The 23,472-nt window shown below is 45.1% G+C and overlaps 1 protein-coding gene across 4 annotated transcripts in view; it reads right to left on the bottom strand.

The window, feature by feature from the left end:
* Nucleotides 1-23,472, bottom strand: part of MGAT4B (alpha-1,3-mannosyl-glycoprotein 4-beta-N-acetylglucosaminyltransferase B) — a 1,380,432-nt gene that overhangs the window by 939,124 nt on the left and 417,836 nt on the right. The gene's annotated exons all lie outside the window — the stretch shown is intronic.

Below are 23,472 nucleotides of genomic sequence, written 5' to 3'. Positions count from 1 at the left end.
GGTTGATTGTGAATGAAAATTGCGCGGGATTGAACAGGGATGCGAAGACAATGAGGAATGGCGAGTAAGAAAGAATGTTAGTAGTGAATTTAACTTGCGTGATATCATTGAGAAGTCCGCTCTTGTCTGGGCCATAAAAATATACTTAGACATATCTATACGTAATCAAAAGCAAAGGAGGTTAACACGGTCAGTGCTATTGATTTAGAATATGGGGGCAGAAACTCCCTTGTCACATATTTGTACGAGCTTACCGGGATACGCTGAACGAATCAAGAAATACCACGATCAATGGGTAACAGAATTAAAAGGGGAAGGATTGCCCCAGATTTGGCCTGAGGGGGGGTCTTTTGAAAAAAGCGTTCTAGATATGGTACGAACGTGCATCCACCTCAAGTATAAGGGCAAACAGTGGCAAAACAGGAAGGAGATATTAGATCTCTGGAGACTATTTGAGGAAATACCCCCACCCAAAGCTCCGGCACCAAATATTGATCTACCTTCCACCACAGATAACCCACTGATGATTCCAAGAGAGGAAAAGGAACAGCTAAATACAGAACAACCTGCAGAGGTGATTAGTTTGTACCCGATATTACATAAACCGGCCCCCGCAGCAGGGTATAGTGATCCTACTTATGTGCCTCCCCCTACAACTACTACACCCCTAAGACCAACAGCCCCCCCACCATACGAAAGCACTAGAGAGCGTGCCCAGACAAGCACGCAGAGAGGGGACATAGAAAAGCTAACGAGCGATTTAGAATCGAGGCTTTCGATAGCAAAGGATGAACTCTCAAGAATAAAAGACATATGTGAGCGTACAGCATGCACTCCCACTCGGTCAGGACGTGTATCCAGAACATCAAGTGAAAGTAGACAAATTGAGGAAGGATGGAAAAAGGGTGAAATATTGTTCAGAATTGAGGAAGAACCGACAAGAATAATACAGGTGGAAACACCAGAGGGGAGCGTCGGTGATGTATCACGGCAGACAGGGATCAGAGAGGACCTGCTATGTGATGTCCGAGGCGAAATAGATGAGTGATAGGTTGAGTATGGCAGTAGGAGGGGAAAGCGAGGAGCTGGACGGTGCATGCTCGCTAGGAACAATAGATGACGAGTGGATGGGACGACTAAGGAATAGAGTGGGGAGGATGGCGTCATTGGGGTCAGCGACGACCAAAGTGGGTGAGGGCGCAACGTTAAAAGGAAAATTACAACTTCCACTAATACACAGAGGGGGAGGAAGACCAAACTATATACCCTGGGCCCAGATGGATAAAGCTAATTTGATGAAGTTATTGCCCCCGTTGTCCGGAGGGGCGAGCAAGTGGATATATGCATTCGAGAAACATACTGCCGGCATACCGCTGGCAGTAGGCGATGTGAAAAGCCTACTAGTATCAGCAGTAGGAGATCAAGCAGACAGAGTATGGGTTAAGGCTGGTTTCCCGGCCGTGACATTAGATTGTGACCGTCATGATGGAGCGTCTTTTAATACAGTGCGGGCACGGGTTTGGGATGCGCTGCGGGAGACGTTCCCAGATACTCCAGATTTACAGTCCGTAATGCAGTGTACAATGAATGACGGGGAGGATGCTATGGATTACATTCTCCGGGTGCAGGAGATGTGGAGAGCGGAAACGGGCACACCCTGGCACCAATCCACATCTCTATTTTATTTTATCATTAAGAGAGGGCTCCCAAAAGAGGTGCAGAAGGCACTCGATAAAATAGCGGGCGTTGAAGCAAAGGGGTGGCCAGAGATCCAAAGTATAATAGTGCACCATTGCAAAAGGATAAAAGAGAGAGAGAGGGAAGTAGCACAGAAAAGGTTGGCAGACGAGGCAAAGTTGGTACAATCAAAACTGGTGAAGGTTGCAGCAGCGGTAGCAGGGCTCCCACTCATGAGGGAGGGAGACGAAGGAGAGGAGGGGCAAATAGCAATACAAGGAAGAATAGCAGCAAATTGGGCAGGACAAGGACAACGACAGTGGACTGAGCAGGAGCAGAACGGAGGTCCAATGTGGCAAGAGTGGGCCCCACGAGGGGGTAGAGGTGGGTACAGGGGCCGAAGAGGGGGACAAGGGTATGGTGGAGTGGGAGGAAATGGATGGCAGGGTCCCAGAGGTCCACAGGGGAGCTGCTGGAACTGTGGGAGGTGGGGACATTACTCGAGGGAGTGCAGAAGCAGACAAAACAACGGGTTCCAGGAGGCAGAACAGTACGGTCACCCACACCCAGGGAGCCCATACGGCCTCCCCATGGGACAGCACCAACAACAAGGGAATGCAGGGCAAGGAGGTAACGCACAACTACACGGACATCAGTACAGAACACAAAATCACCCACAGAATAATGACACTATACAATACATGCCAGGTAACACTTTCGCTACAGTAGCGAATGGAGCCCCCGCACCCGCGCCCTACAGCGGAGTATCAGTAGTTTCGGGGAACATTTTTGATCAGGGAGGGGCAATGAGACACCCCGCATAGGACAGCCCACAGAGAACACTTGTGTGTCCAGTTCTATCTACGACCCACAATGCAGCAGAGGAACCATTGATAGGGGCGCAGATAGGAGACAAGCAATTCATATTCATGGTGGATTCCGGAGCGGAGAAATCATGCATTAAAGAGGGCCGGTTCCCGCTATCTAATAGGACGTTAGAGACGCAGGGGTTCTCTGGGGCTGTAATTGAAGTTCCTTACACAGAAGAATTGGATGTAACGGTGGGGGGGAAAACAGTGAAGGCACCCTTACTGTACTATGAACGCTCTCCAATTAATTTGCTGGGGAGGGATCTCTTGAGCAAACTAAACATGACCATATCATTTACAGAAAGTGGTATAGTATGTTCAACACCGGGCATATGTCCTCTACGCATAATGGCAGTAATGCAGGGTCACGCAATCATCACAGAAATTAGAGGATTACCAAAAAACGAGGAGGTGTTTATTGAGGGCATGCGAACATTGGCCCTCATAGTACCAGAACTAAAAAGAATGGATTGGAGGATCCCAGCTGAGTTCCTCTTTCGCCCCATAGTGTGCCCCGACACAGCCACTGGGGCAGTGCTATCATTGGATTTGCACGCAGTACACGTGTCAGCAAAAAGGATATGTGTAATAGGGATTGACATGGAAGGATGCGAATGGCGTACAGTACTGTGTACAAATGCAAATATCCCACTGCGAGAGCTGTCAGATGAAGAGCTCTTTTCAGACGCCGAGACAGACGGCGAAATAGTAATGGAACTAGCAATACCATGTGACATCGTGATTACGGCCAGAGAAACTCCAATTGAATTAATGGCAGTAGTTGGAGCACCACATACATTTTTTGATGATGACATGAGGTTAATACCAACTAACATATGGACGAACGGCCCCCATGATGTAGGGTTATTACATGGAGTTCAACCTGTGGTGATAAAACTGAAAGAAGGGGCAATTTTACCCCGGGTGAGACAATATCCATTGTCTCGCGAGGCAGAAGAGGGAATAAAGGAGACAATAGAGGCACTGTTAGCACAAGGAATAATAGTGCCCTCAAATTCCCCATGCAACACATGCATTTACCCGATCAAAAAGGTGAAGGGAGGTTCCTGGAGGATGATACAAGATTTACGCCCACTCAATGATGTGATTCAGAAAGAGTTCCCTCTAGTGCCGAACCCGGCCACAATACTATGCAACATCCCAAAAACAGCATCTCATTTCACAGTTATTGACTTAAAAAATGCGTTCTTTTCGATCCCCTTAGCAGAAGAGAGCAGGTACTTAACAGCATTTACACTAGGGGGGAGGAGATTTGAACACTGCAGACTACCACAAGGATATTGCGAAAGCCCAAGCATATTCAACAGGATATTACATGAGGATCTAGGGAACCTATCTGTAGAAAGTACGGTGATTCAGTACGTTGACGATTTATTGGTTTGTGCACAGAGCGAGGAAGAGTGTAGAAAGGATTCAATAACACTCCTGACATTACTGGCCAACAAGGGGTACAAGGTGGATAAGGGTAAGTTACAATACTGCCTAACAGAGGTCCTATACTTGGGACAGCTAATATCAAAGGATGGAAAACGGATCATACCAGACAGAGCAGAGGCAATTAGAGCCGTTGGAGAGCCCAAAACAGTAAAAGAGATGCAAAAATTCCTAGGCATGTGCAACTACTGCCGAGCTTGGATATTAGACTACGCAGCATATACAAGGCCCTTGTTACAGGCACTTAAAGAAGCACAACAGGAAAACAGACACATAGAATGGACAGGAGAAATGAACACATCATTTAACTCACTGAAGGAGTTAATATCAAGCGCTCCAGTTCTGGCAAACCCAGATTATGGACGCGAATTCTTCTTATTTTCACACTGCAAGGGAACACTGATGACCGCAGTGCTAACACAAAAGACATCGTTGGGTCACAAGCCACTGGCTTACTATAGCGGCACTCTGGACGCAGTAATGCAAGGACATTTCGCGTGCGAGCAATCTCTCGCTGCTGCCGCGTTCGCCATTGAAAAAAGTGCCACAATATTAATGGGCTGTCCAGTAACACTGTTTGTGGAACTCACTATTTGCAATATTAGAGCGATCAAAAAGCACATTAACAACACAACGCGCCACAGCATATGAGATAATATTGTCCAGTGCAAACATCCATATAGTAAGATGTAAAACTGTAAACCCAGCCACATTCATCACGGAGGCGTGCACAATAGAAGACATGCAGAACCACAACTGTGCAACATACACCGGTGACGAGGGTCAGGATCAGGTGGTTTTTGAGAATGCCCTGAACGAGGGAGAGGTGTACTTCGTGGACGGGTCGGCCTCAATTGACATGGAGACAGGAGAGAAACATGTGGGTATGGCAGTGGTACGATTAGAGGAAGGTGAATATGAGACATTAGTGCAATACCGCCTCCCATCACACTATTCAGCCCAAGCAGCAGAACTAATAGCACTAATAGAAGCATTGCATGCAGCTAAGGGGTGCGCAGTAACAATATACACAGACTCAGCATACATGACGACCACAGTACACGGAGGGCTGGCACGGTGGGGGCGGAGAGGGTTTCGACGAGCAGATGGAACACCTGTCCAACACGCAGAATTGTTAAAAGAATTGATTGAGGCACTGCAAGACCCCACGGCAGTGGCAATTGTGAAATGCCAAGCCCATACTACAAACACAGATCTTGTATCTTTGGGAAACGCGGCAGCAGACGCCGCCGCCAAAGAAGCTTCATACTTTCAGAAAGGTGAGGTAGGGGAGTACATGTTGCACCACACAGTAAGCCAAGAGGTCCCCACAGGATATAACATGATGCTCACACAAGAAATATTAGAGCTGCAAGAGGGAGCTAGTGCAGAAGAAAAATTGCTATGGACTAAGAGAGGATGCAGCAAATCACCAACAGACTTATTGTGGCGACAAGAGAGTTCAGGAAAAGCAGTGATGCCAGTTACGTTGTTAGAAATAGCCTTTCAACAACTACACTTCCCTGCACATAATGCTAAGCAACACATAGTGGCAGAGATACAAGAGGATTGGTTTGCACCTTGCCTCCAGGAACACATCACTAGGCTGGCATTGGAATGCACGACATGTCAAATTTACAACTCAGGAATGACATTACGCACACTGAGAGGTACAATACCAAAACCCAATGGCCCATTTAGAGAGCTCCACATCGATTATGTAGATATGGGAGAAAGGTGCAATGGGGCTCGTTACATGATTGTGGTCGTATGTCCCTTCTCAAGGTGGGTGGAAGCGGGCCCCTGTGCCCGTCCTGACGCGAAAAGCGCCGCAAAGTTCTTAGTGAGGGAAGTTTTCCCGCGCTGGGGAATTTGCGACGTGATTCGCTCAGACAACGGCACTCATTTCGTTAATGAACTGTTCAAGGAAGTGACTACATTATTGGGAATAAAACACAAATTATGCTCAATTTATCATCCTCAAAGTAATGGCGTAGTGGAAAAGATGAACGGCCTGCTGAAAAGCAGGTTGTCAAAACTATGTTTTTCCCTAAAAAAGACCTGGATGTACTGCCTACCTCTGGCCCTGTTCGAATTGCGCAATCAGCCAAGCAAAGACCATCATTTATCCCCACACGAGATCGTCACGGGAAGGAGAATGCACACAACGCATTCGCCTCTCCGTGAACGTTCTGACGCACACAGAAGCGCTGCGGTATTAGGTGAGGAGTTTACCGACTACTTGAAAAAATTAGCACAAGCAGCGCGCGTAATTGCAAAACAACTTGCCCCACCCTTCACAAGAGAGGAAGGAAATGCAACAGAAGCAGTAACACAGCCGGACAAACAGTCACAGCTGATGCCAGGCGACTACATATATGTCAGAAGTTTTGTGAGAAGGTGGAACGCACCACGTTTCCATGGCCCTTATGAGGTAGTGTTTTGCACGCCCACGGCGGTAAAGGTGAAGGGCCTGAGATATTGGGTGCATTTGACAGATGTACGCAGGGCATATAGCGCCGTGGAAGGTGAGGTACAGGACGAGGCACAGGCAACAGCGGACAATGGAGTTGTGCAGAATGAATGATGGGAATTTCGTGTGCATTAAGTGATGAACGTTGAACGCGACTGGCGCATGGCAAGTGTACTAAAATAAATATGTATATATATATATATACACCTTTTACAACTTTTGAAGGTTTTTGTGGGTTTTGGAGAAGTTTGTTTTCACTTTCCTTTTTACATATGGAATAATGTACGGATAGTAATGATTGTAAAATTACCTTGTCTGTGGACACACCCCCTCCCCCACCCTCTCCCATACTTTGTCGAAACAACGTCAGAAATGTTTACATGCTTGTACTTAATGCACTTTTGTGTTTCAAACAGGATTTACCATGGCATCGAATGGGCAGCCTGCAACTAATAGATTTGTTAGATTTAGAGAAATGTTAGTAGATAGATTTACATATTCATACGAATGTGGGTTATCAATGTGTGTTATTGTGTTCTTCATATCGATATTTTGCCTGGTGACATATTGGTTCATAGCGTTCATCTCTATCGAGATGAACGAGGGGGGAGGGGGGAGTAACATCACCCTGGCCCCTGGGACGAATTCAACTACAAGTATGAATATTAAAGAAGGTGATTTTTTGGTCTGGGATGGATCACACTTTGTATGGGGTTACTATACTGCAACACCCACTGCTGCCCTGTCACAATCAAGAAATTTCCAAAAAGAAATGGAAAATGACACAATGTCCCTACCTGAAATATATAACAGCCCCACTACCCTTCCCGCCCCGATACAAAACAGTGATTTGTTGTTTATTGAGGAAAATGGAAAAGTAATTACGATGACAGAACACAAGTTCCTATATGAGGAACTGGAAAAGGGAGGTGGGAAGGAGGAAGGGGGGCCTATTTTTTCACCTATCGAAACTAAAAGGTATAGGAGGAGGGAGAAAAGTAGGCGAAGAAGAGAGACAAGTAGGAGGGGGTATGATGAGTATTATAGGTTAGGCTTAGACAAGATGGAAGACCCACGACACCCCCACCAAGCAAATAAATGGTATGCAGATATGAGTGCAACAGCTAAACAGACAACCAATGAAAGCTGTTATGTCTGTTCGCTCATCCCCCATGCATCAGGCACACCCAAAGTGTTGTTGCCAAGAGAATTGCCCATTGTGGATGCCCAATGTCTCCTTCATCTCACACTGTGTAGAATAAAGAACACCTTCCAAGCACACGATGTCTCTTTCAAAATGATACAGAACGACAAAACGTGCTATCCAAAAGCGTCTGGAGTGGTCTGTCTTAAAGAACCCTTTTTTGCAATACAAGGGACACTATTTTCCGAAAACAGATGGAAAGATGAAGAAGTACTGTGCAAAGCGGAAGTACTGAGAGGTGTCCAACCAGACAAGCTGCTGTGGATGGAAAAAACGTGCACACCAATATGGAAAGAACACATCTCTAAACTAACATGGGTAACAGCGATGGAGAAACCCTTCAAGCTACAAAGTGAAATAAAAAACGAACTATGTTTCAAGGGAGAAGGAAAAGTGGCAATGGGAACGAATAAAAACTGTAACTAAACTCTCACCATCCCAGACATGAAAAAAGGAACAGCAGCACTAATGGACACATACTGGGTATGCGGGAATCAGGCTTACTTGCACCTTCCCCAGGCATGGAGTGGCAGCTGCTCAATGGCCACTCTGCACTCGGCCCTAATGGTGATTCCAGAAAGTCACGTCGACGAAAATAAAAGGACGCAAGGAAAGGTGAACCAAGGTGCAACTTCTCCCACTGCAAAAGCGCACCTCTATGTCCTGTCCTCCGGAGGGAAGGAAGAGGAGCTATCACGGAACAAGCGAGCATCGAACTACATATCACAAGCATCATCCGATTTATTGGCACAGATCCCAGACAGGTATCGCCTGTTCAGCTCCGTGGAAACATTTTTTGCCTCACTAGTTTCAAGTGTCCAAGCAAGAGCAAATGCAAAATGGCTCCAGATCACACGGTGGGAACTGATTCAGCTGGCCAATGACACTGAAGAAGGGTTCAACATAATAAAGGTGGAACTACGAGCTCTGCGACTGATGACCATGCAGAACAGGTATGTTCTGGACCTGTTAACAGCGATGGACGGAGGTGTTTGCCGAAAAATAGGAAGTGCCTGCTGCACGTTCGTACCTTCTGAAGACGCAGAAAATGGATCCCTGTCCCACGTCATTGAAGCAGTACATAACCTAGGAGAGAGGATGAAGATGGAAGGTGGGGCTAAAGATAGCTCATGGTTCGACAATATCTTCTCCTGGGTTCCCTCATGGCTTGGAATGGCAATGAAGTTCTTGATACCAGTTGTGGTGTTCCTCCTCGTGGTGTTCTGCCTGTGCCAGGTGGGCCTCCGATGTTGTGCTAACGCAGTCCCTAACGGTGCAATGATGATGGTGACAATGGGCAACTCTGGTGGTACAATTAGGGCGACACAAGAAGTACATGTACAGACAGGGGCAGATAACACTCCCAGGTACCAGTTAGTGCCTATGTACCGTGATAAGTACATAGTAGACAAACTATGGCACACCACTATCAAAGAACCCCGAGATGTGGAACTGGAATGGTATGAGGAGGTCTGGGTAGACTTGGAAGAAACTGGTGACTGTATATATTTAACATGTACACCAGACGAGTATGCTAGAAGAGGTGAGAGCTTGAGGGGGGTATGTAGGGCATGGATGCCTAGAAAAGGAACACCTGCATGGGATGACGCAGTGATAGAGGAACAAGAATGTAGAAGATTGGAAGAGCTAAAGAATTCGTTACTTTAGTAACGAAAGGGGGGAAATGTAGGGGAGGACTGGCCGCGAGGCCCTCCTCACCTGCAGCCTTCTCCCCAGGTGAGGACCATGACTCGGTGGGCGTCCCCTCATGCCACCCGGGCCCAGGTGGAGGAGGGTTCACCCGCCGACGACATTGCCCACACGTATCCGTTCCCTGCATATACAAAAATTCAGTTAGGCCTAGAAGCCATCTTGTCTAGCAAAGATGGCGTGAGTTCAGCGCACTGTAGCGCGGCCCCCACCTTTGGAGGGCCTTTCATGCATCTCTGCCGCCGCAGCACCATGGCAGCTCCGCTGCGAGCGCGTTCCCATGAGAAAGTTGGGTACGAGCTAACACCAGATATTAACACTGTAACAGTCTGTTATCCACAATGTAATACTGCACCCCGTGTGACCTGGTCCGCGAGGCCAGGGCGACGCAGAAATGAATTCAAGTAGTGATATTAGTGAACTGCTCTTCTTAAACAGAATCTGCAAACTATGAATTAGCCATAAAAGTGAAATGTTTATATGACTTCACATTGTGACTGTACTAATGCTGCTAGATCACAGAGAAAGTGTCTTTAAGTCATATGTAGACACATGAACCCCTATATATCGTCTTAAGTCACCCATAGTGGCAACCGTCAATCTCTGTGGTCCATAACATAGTTCTACCTCATGTACCGTCGAATGTATATAAATGCTTAAACACTGTAGTAGATATAATACCATGTAATGAAAAGGTACTCGGACCGAATGTATTAAAGAAATGTGTAACGAAATTGAAATATCGATGTGTGTTTAAATAAGATCAAAATAAGGCAAAACATTATAAAAGTTCTGCATTCAAAAGTCAGCAACGCACGAGGAAAAAACCTTTGTGAATATATGCAAGGCCATTCTCCCTCCCACCCTACGAAGCCTGCCAGATGAAGAAGCTAAGGCATGTGCCGCGCTCCCTCTCCTCCCCCAACCAAGCTGGAGCCGCTTCAGAGAGTCAGAGGCCCCGGTACCGCACCCAAGGCCACAGCCCGCCACCTGTGTTATTTACAGCACGGTAATAAACCCACGTTTGAATCCACAGATCTACCAGCACCCTCTCGTAAATCCCACAACCCCCCTAGACCTCCCCAAGAATCATGACCCCGTGCAAAGACGACCCCCAACGCTGGAACAAGACACAGAGACCCATTTATATAATAACTTCTAACGCAGCAGACAGACATGTATCATTCGGCTCAGGCCCCAGAGCCCAGCCCCTCGACCTAAAATACCGGTCAATAGGACACAGGTAAATCTCACCCCAACCGACAACCACCAGACCTCTCACGAGGTGCATTCCTCATGTGTTGCATTTATTTTATAAGATAAACTGCTGAGCGATTTATTGATGAACTTAAATGTCGTTTCTTGAATAACTGCAGTGTGCATGGCCTAGGGCAAACGAGTCAGGAAAGGTATTCATCTTTGTCACAGGCTGCCCCAGCATACCAACACCGCTCGGATGACCTCAAGCTAGCCTGCCAGACCCAACCCAACCCACGAGGCTGACCAGTGACGTCCTCACGCCAAGACCAACCACGCTGCAGCAACACCTATAGTTAGTCGACGCCACCCAATCCCAATTAACTTGTGCCCCCTATAGTGTGTAGGTTCTGATGACGTTTTTTGTATTAGAAATACGCCTGTCTTTGCTATTGTCAGACAGAGCGCTCTCGGAGGTTGCAGAGTTCTTTGCATGCCTTACTCTTTGGATAAACTCCCACTTACGCTCACCCGCACTCTGTCTTGGCCTTATTCCCATTACGGGAGAGTCCCTTATTGTCTCTCATTGCGGGGAGGATCGTGCTGAAATTGGGGGCGCTTCCTTTCATTAGGTATTCCAGATTATCATGAAGAATTTTATTTATTTCCTCATTCAAATGGAGAAGTTATCACAGCAGTCCTTACACAGTAAACAACACTAGGACATGGACATACACCATTGGCTTACTATAGTGTGATTTTAGATCCAGTTATGAAAGGGCATTATCCCTGTGAGCAATCTTTAGCTAATGTTGCATTCGCGATTGAAAGTGCTTCAAGTACAACAATGGGGTGTTTGTAGAGCATTTGTAGAGGATTTTAGAGAAACCCAAAAGTACATTAACAACACAGAGCATCAGGATAAGAGGTAATTATTTTGAATCCTGTGATCAGAATCTTTAGATGCAGGGCAGTAAACCTAGCAACGTTCGTAACAGAACCAGTAGGGGAGGATGATTGCACAATGTACACTGAATATTACAATGACATTCCCCAAGCTAGAGAAAATGCTCTCTTCATTGATGGTTCTTAAAACTGACCAAAGGACTTGCGAAAGGCATACTGTATCAGTGGTAGTGAAGCTGAACCGAGAGGGTGAATTTGAGGTAGTGATAAGCGCAAAATTTACTCAGCAAAGGCTGCAGAATTTGTAGCGCTTATCGCCGCACTTCAGAGATTTGAAGATGAGGAAGTGACAGTGTAATTCGCCTCCGTATATGCAACGTCAACTGTACATGCAGGTTTGTCACGCTGGAAAAGGAGGGGCTTCATCCGTGTAGACGGCACTCAGTATCCCATATTGAGAACACAGTCTAACCACTAAATATTGGAGAAGAAGAAGATATTCATACTTTGGATATAGTGACAAAAGATATGGATATAGAAACAGATCTAAGTGAAGCAACAATGCTAAGACCAAAATCGAAGTTTACACCTTACCTGACACAAGAAAATGTCATAGATTTATTCTTTAAAGCAACTACTCAAGAACTACGAAAAAATTACTTAACAGGTAATACACCCACAACCAAATATAATTTTACTTTGAAAGGGAAAAAAAGGAGAAATTGAAAAACTAAGTAAGAATGTAGAAATCACTGTAAAAACAGCTGATTAAGGCGGAAACATTGTTCTGATGAAAACCAGTGACTAAGAGCTGCAGAAGAACATTTGAATATGGAAAACTACTATGAAAAACTGAGTAGAAACCCAATTTGAGAATTGGTAGAAGATTGGAACCCGATAATGCATTGGTCAGATCTCAACTTACTAACAGATGATGAGCAAAGTTTCCTACAAACCCAACATCCAATTTCAGGCACAATATATTTCATACCAAAGATCCACAAGTCCTATGATTCATTTCCTATATTCAGACCAATAATCAACAGTTTCCAAATATATAGACACTCACTTACAGCCACTTGCGTCAGGCCTTGCCTCCTACATCAAAGACACCAAGCATGTCATACAGCAACTGGAAGCTATAAATTGTGAGCCTGACTTCAGATTAGGGACTCTTGATGTCTCATCCTTACACATTAGCATACCGCACCAAAAACGGATTGAAGCAATCAATTACATTCTAAAGATGAGGTCAGTTTCATACCACACAAAACAATATGTTGTTGGAAATGCTGAACTTCACGCTCACCAATAATATCTTTCTGTTTAATGAAAACATCTATCGACAAAAACAAGGGACTGCTATGGGTGCTAAATTTGTGCCCTCGTATGCAAATCTCTATGTGGGTTTCTTTGAACTGGAACATGCATGGCACATGAAGCATTCACCACAGCAAACAATATCATCTACTGGGGAAGATATATCAATGATTTTCTTATAATCTGGAACGGAGATAATACCCTCAAACAATATGTTGACTATCTGAACAGTAATGAATACAACTTGAATTTCACCATCAAAGTACAAAGTCAATACATTTCCTAGACCTTGAACTCTATGTAAAAAATGACAAAATCTATACAAAACTCTATGTAAAACCAACAGCCGGAAACACAATCTTACATGCTGAAAGTAATCCGCAGCATATTATAAAGGAACATCCCTTACGGAGAAATGTTCAAAATAAAACGAAACTGTACAGAATCTGAGGAATGCGAAAAATATGTACAAGCATCTATAAAAATAACTACAAGCTCGAGGATATAATTGCAGACACTTACAAAAAAACATATCAAAAAAGCAAAAAGACAAAGAGGAACTCCTAACTAAAAAAACCTCAACTGAACCATTCAACAAAATAAGATTCATCACTACATACTCAGCCAATACCAAACAAATCAAAAACATCTTAAGGAAAAAATGGCCCATCCTAAAAATGGATGGGGACATTTCAGAATATTTGGATGATCAGGTTGACATAACCTTTCGCAAATCCAAAAACGTGCAAGATACTCTAAACCACTCCCATTTCTCCACAAAGATAAAAAAAAACACCAGAGGACTATCCCAACTATGGGGCTCTGAGCCTCTCTGGGGCAACTACTAATGTGCTAATTGTATCATCTGTCCTTATTGCACTAATGGAAAAACTGATATTCATCTACCAAATGGCAAGCTGTACCAAATAAAATACTTTATTAACTGCCATACGAAATCTGTGGTATATGCCATCCAATGCATATGCAAAAAGAATATGTTGGCAGTACCACAAGAAAATTAAAGACAATCCAAGAACATATAAGAGCTATAACTAAAGAAGATTTATGATATCCCTTAGGATACCATCACCTAACAGAACACAAAGGAGAAGACAAAAATAACATAAGATATTATGGAATAGAAAATATAAACCACCAAGAGGAGGCAACATTGAGAACATTTTGTGAGGGAGAGAAGCCTACTGGATATGCATTTTGGACTTGTGCTATAGTGGATTCAACAGAGAATCAGAGATTATCAATCTTCTATAAAGGACTAAAACTTCATGAGAAAGAGCTGTGAAACCAAATATTACTATTTCTTATCTAAATGTGATACAAAAAGATAAAATCTTCATGTATATTTTTTCATCAAAAACATGCTATATACTTACTACCTTACATAAGCCACTTGAACCCAGGACCATAAATCACATGACATTAGTGGTCTCTATTGCCAGAAAGGCTGTCGGTTATCCTGTTAAAAACAGATTAATATCTTAACATCAACAATTTAGGAAACAACTGTTGCCAATGCAGTTTGGAAAAAATAACATGTAACACGTGATCATGCGACCACATGGTCACGGGACAGAAATAAAACCACAATGAGAAAAACCTAAAAACACAAGTGGAAAGCTATACTGATAAACAGCATTTCCCATCTCATAAAGAAAATCTCATACTCCGAAGCATCTGAATCCTATAAATTACTAGAGTAGCATCGCATTGCACACACGCAATGACCCCAATCCAAGATGGCGGTCTCGCGATCACGTGACTACGATGTACACGTGACCGCAAGCCCGTTTTAGGAGAAACAATTCCGAGCTGGCAGACTGAACGCAGGTTACCATGCCGGCACTCCTGTAGCAGATTTCAAACATTGGGAACTCGAAACAAGGCAAGCGGAATTCTGCAATGCAACTTAAGTAGAATACCTATTTCCCCTTATGGAAATTGAATCCCAAAATAAGAAAGCCTAAGTCCAAACAATTTTTACAGAAAAATCTGCTTTCCATTTAGGGATCCAAATGAATTGGAAGCAAATAACTCCTTTATCAATAACAATCAAGGAGAGAAAACGAACTTGGAAACAAGATTTACTCACCTTGTTTAAAGCTACAAAGACAGCTAGAACATATGAGCAAGTACACAACGTATTCCTTTGTGCTAGTCCCGGGTTCAAAAGGGCGAGACTAATCATTCCTTTAATAAGTCATAACAAATGTGTTATCTTGACAATAATGTTAAGCAAATGTTAGACAAGAAAAATAAGTACAATCTTTTAAAATATGATTATTATTTTCTATTGTTTTTGTTAGTTGTGTGCAAATCTAAATCCCTCATGAGGATCTGTCAGTAGGACAGTGAAACACGTGTAGAGGGTTGTTGAAAAGGATGAAATTAAAATCGCGTCTTGACAATAAAGCCATTTGAAAACCAACAAAAGGTGTTTTTGTTTAAATTTCAAGAGTTGTTGATAACGGATGAAATCAAAATAATGGCATGGCAACAAAGCCATTGCAAACCGACAGAAAGTGCCTTGTCTAACCTAAACCAAAGAAAGGTCAACAGGACCATCCATTTAACCAAACAAAATATAAAAAGAAACAGAGCGCACAAAGAAGGGTTCTACTATTTTTCTTTCCCAATAACTCTCAATATTCTGATCAGCCTCAGAATCAGGAACCAAAGTGCAGCCGAAAATCAAGCAAAATAAATCTTAACATCAATCACTTTAATATAGTCAGAGTTTGCCACAAGTTGTAAAAGGAAGACTTTTCTAATGTTTCCGAATTGAATCACACTTTGTGACCAGTGAGCGGTGCAATCCCTACACCCTATTGCCCATTTCAGCATCTACATATAGATGGCATGGGTAGTATAGCTCAATGGCAACACGCTCGTCTTGGAAGCAAGAAGATGCAGAACACAGGTTTGAATCCCGAGTCCGCGCTTAGAAACCTCTTTGGTATTAAGCACGTTATAAAAAAAACAATTATAATTTAGAATTATAATTATGTGGACAGGCTGCAGACATGCAACGGCTAGAGATATATGCTGGTCGTGGGATGTCCATTTTCTAGATGGATCGAGGAAGGTCCATGCACGCGCCCCGAAGCCACATACGCCGCGTGTGCGAGCTCTTGCAGTCTGACAATGGGCTGCATTTCGTAAATGAATTGTTTGTACAAATAGTTCTTCTATTAGGCATTAAGCACAAGTTTTTCTCAGCCTAATAGAAGAACTATTTGGACAAACAATTCATTTACAAAATGCGCCCCATTGTCAGACCGCAAGAGCTCGCACACGAGGGTGTGCTTTCTTGGGGTGCACAAGTAATGGCGTCAGAGATTAAAAGGACTATTAAAAGAGAGTTGCAAAAATAAAAATTGACTTTAAAAGGAGGGATGGCTAAATTGCCTACCCCTTGCATTGTATACTCTAAGAAACCAGCCTTGCTCAGATCACCATCTAATTCCTCATGAGTTCAATGGATGCCCTATGAGAACCCCTGCAGCTCCTCCAAATCGGTTAATGTATGCACATAGTGTAGAGAAGACATTAGGTGACAAGATGCATGATTACCTAACAATCACTGCTAGTGCTTCTTTAATGTCTCAACAGGTCAAGAACCGAAGGAAGGGGTCAAAGAGAAGTGACGTCGGGATCCCTCACGTGGGACCGGACCTCCTCGAACTTCTTGTTGAGGACCTTCACGACCCCAGCTAGTTCCTCCTCAGAGGCTGAATCCATGTCCGTGATAGCCACCGCCCCCCCCTCTTTTTCCACTGGGGTTCTCACGGGGGTCTTATCAATGGGCTGAAAAGAGGATTCCCTCCACAGTGGCAGAGAAACTTTGGGCCCCAAGGTCGCCTCCACTGGGGTAGCCTCCACAGGCTTCGCCAGGGCCGCCACGACTCCCTCGATAGTGGCCTTAGCCGCGTGAATCAGGGCCTTAACGACCTTAGGCGTGCCTGAGGCCTTCACCTTGGGGGGAGGGTCACCGCCTCGCTCCCTCTCGGCTATTTCCTTCGGGATCGACCGTGGTTTCTCCAGAAGTTTACCCGGGTTCTCTGACTTCCTCTTTCCCGAGCCAGAGCGCTGGCTCGCGGCTGATGGCGTCGGTGAAAGCGCACCCTGCCTGGCAGCCGAGGAGCCTGACCGTTCGGCGCTCCCGGTGCCAGCGGACTCGCGGTGCTTATCCTTCTGTTGGGCCCCCGTCGCCAGAGCGCCCTCAAAGGCTTAGAAGACCGCTCGGACCTGCTCTTCTTCTCATCTCCTTCCAGCCAGTTGGTGAGGCAGATACGCCGATCCCTCATGGTCTGTTCCAACAAGTTCTTGCAAAACGCACTGTCCTTCTCCACATGCATTTTGTCTTTGTGCAGGCAGTAGAGGCATCTAGAATGTTCGTCCTCCTTGAAAACATTCTGAAATCCGCATCCAGGGCAGCCGTTGAACAGGTGTAGAGTTTTTTTCCTGGGCCATGTCCACGGGGTAGGCCTCAAGGTCTTCTGGAATCCTCCAAAAGTGTAACTCGGCGAGAACTTCGCCCTTGAGGGGCATAGAGAAATCTAAAACGGGTCCCGTTGATCGGAAGTAGAAACGGTGGAGCTTGAGGCTCGATTGACCGAAAAAATGAGATAAAACTCCTTGAAAAATCGCAAAACGCAGTAAAAGCTTGAGAGCCATAGCACGAGGACTCCCAACACTTGAACGTGCTGTAAAAATATGAGGATGGCTGCCAGGGGAGGGCAGTCATTGGCAGGGAGAGGGCAGTCATTGGCAGTATGACCCAGGACCAGTGAATGGTTACTACCAAGAAAGACAGTTCAGAAACGAAACTGATACTGATTTTTTCTTTACAGAGGATCCATGCCAAAACCCCATGCTGGAGAACAGAGTTCTATATTCACAGTCAAAACAAAATGAGGAGGTTTCAGAATATAAGAGGCTCATTGCCATCAAGAAAATCGATGACTTCATTTCATGGAACAATAATTGTGATATTCTATATTATTTGTGTTTGCCTCCTGATTATTATGGCATTTAGACACGTTATAAAAAAGCAATACTTTAATGGTGGGTGACAATGAAGCATTTCTTTTCATCCCCAATAAAGGTACGGACAGAATTTTTTTATAATAGTACAGGACACCTATTTCAATTTAAAAGGGATGTTGGGGAAGAACATGAAGATATAAATACATATCTTTATAATTCGGCTCAATTAAAAAAAAAATGTATGACCTCAGGACATGGAGTTGGCAGAGAGAATGTCCGATGAAAGCTGCTACGTCTGTTCCTTAATACTGTAAGCCAGAGTGCAACAAGGACATGTATTGCCAAAGAAATGCGTGCACGTGATGCAAAAGGTCTCAGTCAACTAGCAGCGTGCAAGACAAAAGGGCAATTCGAAGGAAAATGGGCAACTTTACGAAGGTAATCAAGAGGAACATTTCCATATGAAGATACTTATGTGAAAATAAGGAGAATGGAGAGTGGGGTGGGGTGCACAAGTAAAAAAACGTATGTACCCATCCAAAATTGGAAAACCAACAAAAATCGTCTAGATAAAAAGAATGGACTGCTCATATATGAAAAATTATCAGGAGAACCAGGATGCTGAGAGAGACCTCAGCTATTGGTGTATGGGCATGTTGCCACCGGTACTGGATGGGACGACAGACTATTATCTTGCCCTGCACACTTATTGAAGAAGGTACTAGTAAGCATAGTTCAAATAGTGAATGACAGATGCCTAGAGTCATGGGCCAAATACTCTGCTAACATGGGTCGACAACGAAGCAGGACCATTATCTACAATACCACTAAAGAATGCAACAACATTCTTCAAGAATGAAGGCTTGGTTCTGGCTGAAGAAAACAAAGAATGTGGACAAAATCGAGGTCCCAGGAATGAATGGAGAACTGCTGTATTGATGGACCGATATTGGCCCTTTGGATCCAGAGCTTACATGCAGTTGGCTAAAAAATTGGGGAGGGTTATGTTCCATCGTATTAATACATGTTCCAGCAATGGTGATTCTGCAAAGTGACCTCATATATTGACGGATTGCCAAAAATTAATGAGCACCAGAGAAGGAAGAGGTTGCTTGTTCTTGGCTGGCTGAAAAAGGAGAACTATTTCTCATCAAAATCAATAAAGGCCTATGCAGATATTCCAGATCAGTATAACAGCAATGGAAGGAGGTGTGTGCACCAAGGTAGGGGTCTTCCTGATGTACATTCATACCATCTCATGATGGTGAAAATGGAACCTTGATGAAAGCAATAACTATGCGGACGACCCTGCATACGAAGATGGAAGATGAAGTTGACGAGACAGCAGGAGATGAATGGTTTTCATTTCGATTATCATGGATTCCAACCTGGCTGGGGAATGCTTTCAAAATACTTGGAGCAATACTGGTTTTGGCATTACAAGGATTTTGTCTCATAATGATCATCTTGGGACAGTGCCAGAAGACAGTCAAGAAAGCCATTGGGATGAAGATAATGATTGATATAGATGCTGGAGCAGGTGAACAAATGCAAGACGAGCAAAGTACCTGTGAGAATATAAAGAAAGGTCCCTGGCACTTCCAGAAATGATGTTTTACTATGCTAAGGATCATAAAAAAATATGTAGGACGTTGGATATTCTGTCCACCATCTGGAGAATGCTGTCATATGAACTGGAGTGTGAATGAACATATAAAGAATGCAGGTCACCTGGGGGGTAACAAGGAAATGAATCCCGAAGAAACGACAATATGAAGAGAAGATGGAGGAGATTGAAGAGGAGAATGTGGTTGAGGACTCAACCAGAGAGGGGAATATAGAGGAGCAGGTGAATGCATTTACCCTAGCTCCTGCCCACTCACCGCCGTCATATTGGAACAGCAGGAGAAGTTCTATGTGTGGGACCCCATGTGTTGTCCCTATAGCGCATTGAGTGTATGGGAGACTAAATGCACTCAAGCAACCATACTGAATGTACCTTGTACTGAAAGAGTGGAAGGATGTCAGCAGGCACCATTGGACATCATGGAGCGCTGATTGAAATCTTATGAGGGCAGAGTGATGTCATGAAGATATAAGAGGACATACTGAAACGATATGGAAATACTTAAGAGTAACGATGTAACTGAAGTGACAAGAGAAGCATGTACGAAATAACAGTAATCGTTTATACAAAGAAGATGAAGTAATTTTCTGACCAATAAGTGTAGATACCCAGTAATGCAAGGTAGATGAGACATACAAGAAGCTTGTTATAGAGGAAAATATAACGTGGCTAAAGCAGCCATACTAGGAAGATGGATGACGGCTTGTGTTAAGACTCAATCCAGCTACCTCAGAGACAGACGAGGGATGCAGAGTCAGGAGACGTTTGAGAAATAACTTTGTGTGCAAAATAAGAGGAGTCTGTGTTGCCCTGAGATCAAGGCTGCTATTTCGAGGAATAACTGCAAGGCACAAGTGCAGGCAGAGGCATAAGCTATGTAGGTAAGACATATTTGCAAAGCCAAGTATTGGACAATTTACATAAGAAAGGTAAGGATAGAGCTCGCTGCGTTTCGTACAGACCAATTTCTCTTCTATGGAGAGGCCAAAATATTTGCCAAGGCTCTTGGCGAATAGATTGTTGGGGGTGCTTCCACGCCCAGTGCATGGGGAGCAAAATGGTTTTTTGCCGGGCAGAGCGACAAGCATGAACTTGAGAAGGTTGTTTAATGTACTTACTTCAACCAGCCAGAGATATGCCGATAGAGAAGCAATTCGGTCTCTTGATTCCAACAAAGCCTTCGACTTGAGTGGGCATTTTTATGGGCCGCTATGGCAAGAATGTGGTCTGGCCAGTTTGTATTGCCTGGGTCAAGCTGTTATATGTGTCCCCAGTGGCGTGGGTGTGTGTGAATGGTCAATTTACAGCACCCTTTGCTCCACAGAGGGGTACAAAACAGGGCTGCACACCCTTTTCCCATTTTTATTCCCAATGCAAATTGAACCTTTGGCAGAGGCGGTGAGGAGTAACGGGATATTTAGGGGTATAGGAAGACCAGATGAACAAGAGGATAGGATTTCGATATTTGCCGACGATATCTTCTTATATGTAGGAAACCCAGTGTGGTCAGTGCCATGAGCAAGGGAGCTGCTCCAAAGGGTATGGCACCCTCAGTGGCCTCTGGATTAATTGGGGTAAATCGGCCTAATTCATTCTCAAAGGGGAGGCAGGGACTATGGGTCGTGAGGAGAGCCGACACCCTCCAAACAGCCCTTTAGATATTTGGGGATTATGATCAAGGGATCCAGACAGGAGTTTTTCAGTTTGAACTGGGAACCAGTATTGGCGAATGTGCTACAAGACAGATAGATGGGCTGAGCTTCCATTGTCGCTGTTAGGCAAGGTCGAGCTCTTTAAAATGATTCAAATTCTGAAATTCCTCTATGTTCTGCAGAATACGCTGTAAGAGGTACCTGCAGAGGAGTGTGACAGTAGACAAGGTGGTGAGACAAATGTTGTGGCTGTCTGGGGTGCAGAGGATAGCACTGGACACACATTGAGGAATTTGGTGTGGGAAGGGGGTTTGAACCTTGGGAATCTGCAGAGAAGAGAGGGGCCAAGGGAGATTGGGGATCTGATCACATTTTGTATGGAGGGAAGCATATGGAGAAACCTCAACAATCTGGCAAGCTGGTGGTGAAGGTATGGCAGACTTTAATGGGAAAGATGAGAGATGGCAATAAAATTGGTCCTGCACCAACCATTATGGGGGAACACTACCAGATCTGCAGAACATTCAGGGAAGGAAGAGGATGGGAAGAGAACGGGGTGCGACTGGTGAGGGATGTGGTCCAGGAAGGGGCTATTAAGCCATTGACTAAAGGAACATCAGCCTATGGAGTAACTCCAAACATGTTCTATCAGTTTCTGCAGCTGAGGCATGCTTCCAATGTGAGATTATGAGGTGGCCCGAGCTTCTACAGTACTCACCGCTGTTGAGATGGGTGGTGACAGACAGGCAGGGGCGATCTCTACAACCTATAGGTAGTTGACTAGTACCACAGCAAAGTCATTGCAGAGGAAGGCAGGAGGAGGAGGACTGGAGCAGAGGAAGGCAGGAGGAGGAGGAGGAGGACTGGAGCAGAGGAAGGCAGGAGGAGGAGGAGGACTGGAGCAGAGGAAGGCAGGAGGAGGAGGAGGAGGAGGACTGGAGCAGAGGAAGGCAGGAGGAGGAGGAGGAGGAGGAGGACTGGAGCAGAGGAAGGCAGGAGGAGGAGGAGGAGGAGGAGGACTGGAGCAGAGGAAGGCAGGAGGAGGAGGAGGAGGACTGGAGCAGAGGAAGGCAGGAGGAGGAGGAGGAGGACTGGAGCAGAGGAAGGCAGGAGGAGGAGGAGGACTGGAGCAGAGGAAGGCAGGAGGAGGAGGAGGACTGGAGCAGAGGAAGGCAGGAGGAGGAGGAGGACTGGAGCAGAGGAAGGCAGAAGGAGGAGGAGGACTGGAGCAGAGGAAGGCAGGAGGAGGAGGAGGACTGGAGCAGAGGAAGGCAGACTAGGAGGACTGGGACCAAGGCTAGGAGCAGTGGGACGAAGGAAGGCTAGGAGCAGTGGGACGAAGGAAGGCTAGGAGCAGTGGGACGAAGGAAGGCTAGGAGCAGTGGGACGAAGGAAGGCTAGGAGCAGTGGGACGAAGGAAGGCTAGGAGCAGTGGGACGAAGGAAGGCTAGGAGCAGTGGGACGAAGGGAGGCTAGGAGCAGTGGGACGAAGGGAGGCTAGGAGCAGTGGGACGAAGGAAGGCTAGGAGCAGTGGGACGAAGGAAGGCTAGGAGCAGTGGGACGAAGGAAGGCTAGGAGCAGTGGGACGAAGGAAGGCTAGGAGCAGTGGGACGAAGGAAGGCTAGGAGCAGTGGGACGAAGGAAGGCTAGGAGCAGTGGGACGAAGGAAGGCTAGGAGCAGTGGGACGAAGAAAGGCTAGGAGCAGTGGGACGAAGGAAGACTAGGAGCAATGGGACGAAGGAAGACTAGGAGCAATGGGACAAAGGAAGACTAGGAGCAATGGGACGAAGGAAGACTAGGAGCAATGGGATGAAGGAGGATTAAGAGGACTCTGGAGGAGGAATAACAGTGTTCGGTACGTTAGTTCCTGGTCCTTTAGTTCCTTCCTATGCAAGAGAAAAAACAGGCAGCCAAAGATGATTCACAGAGTGGATTGATATTTTTCTTGTAGAAAAAAAAGGGTGGGAGAGCTTGTCTGGGAGAAGGGGTGGAGAGAGTTACTACCTCTATTAGGAAGGTGCTTTGTCCCTTTCCAAGATGAAAGAACGACATGTGAAGAATGATTGGTTCAGGTCCCTTTGTGATGCAGTTTGGAAGGTTGAGAAAATTCTAATCTGCCTTCTATCTAACTCTTAAACAAGCAGGTCCCCAGTTAGGGGACTCATGCATAATCATTTTGATTAGAATTTGAAGACGGAAGACCGACAGTCAGTACTTGTCACATGTTGAGTAAGACTAAGTAGTTACCTGTTTTGTTTACATCGAGGAAAAAGAATAAGACAGCAAAGGCGTATTTGCACATAGCAGTACTCTTAATTTTGAATACGTTACAGCAAGAGAGTAGATTTGTTTTTTGGAGAACAGTGCGAGATG

This window comes from Ambystoma mexicanum, chromosome 3q, assembly GCF_040938575.1.
Source record: "Ambystoma mexicanum isolate Mex_15411 chromosome 3q, UKY_AmexF1_1, whole genome shotgun sequence".
NCBI lineage: Eukaryota > Metazoa > Chordata > Amphibia > Caudata > Ambystomatidae > Ambystoma > Ambystoma mexicanum.
This window is presented reverse-complemented; position numbering and strand designations above follow the sequence as displayed.